Genomic DNA, 947 nt, shown 5'->3' on the forward strand with positions numbered 1-947 from the left:
CGCGCCCCAGAATGTCAGCTTTGAAACTCGCGGCACTTCTCCATATATCATCGTGTTACACTCATTTGTTTTCATTATTCCATCAAAGTGAAACTGGTCATGCAGCGGCCATTTTCTGCTGTACGGAGGCCCGGAGAACAAATGTGACTCTGGAGTCACGGTGAGGTTATCCAAACAACCAGGAATCTGCAGTTTAATAAAGGGTTAGACTCACATTCTTATGTTACTACCTAAAGAAAGCAGCCACCAGTGTGAAAACACGACTCGCTGCTGCCTCTTTCTGAGCCGAATATTTCAGTTTCTGTAACGTTTGAGTTCATTAATGCAGTTATTACGGTTCGGCTGATGTTCTTTGGTTTGTTTCTGTCATGATTTTTGATTCGCTTCCTACAGGTTTGGGAAAATCCAAACATGAGGCGCTTCAACGTCATCAGAGGAAGTCTGGACAGTTGGATTTATCAGCTGCAGACTTCGTTTTATTTCAGCTGTTTACTGATAAAAACCTTCGGCTCGTTCAGGAGACGGCTGCTGTGACTTTTTGTTTTATAGCTTTTATACTTTTAGGAATAATTAACTTTATTTACAAATACTTTCACTGCAGGAAAACATACAGATCTGTCTGTTTTCTGCTGCTACTTTTAGCTTTTAGCTAGCATTTTGCACCATTTAGCTCCTAGCTGCTGTTTTACTATTTTAATCTGGATCTTTGTTCCTTTCGGCTGCTGTTCTGCTTCTTTCAGCTCTAACGACTCAGTTTCAGCTGTTTCCAGCTCTCGTCATTAGCTCTGTGTTTCAGCAGAAAACCGTTGACGGCGCTTCGGGATCGATGTTCCATCGGCTGCATCGACTTATTACACGACTCAAAGACTCGAAGGCTGGAAGGTTTGAAGACTCGAAGGCTCGAAGGCTGGAAGGTTTAAAGACTCAAAGGTTCAAAGACTCGAAGA

Source organism: Kryptolebias marmoratus, linkage group LG22 (assembly GCF_001649575.2).
Source record: "Kryptolebias marmoratus isolate JLee-2015 linkage group LG22, ASM164957v2, whole genome shotgun sequence".
In the NCBI taxonomy this organism is placed as follows: domain Eukaryota; kingdom Metazoa; phylum Chordata; class Actinopteri; order Cyprinodontiformes; family Rivulidae; genus Kryptolebias; species Kryptolebias marmoratus.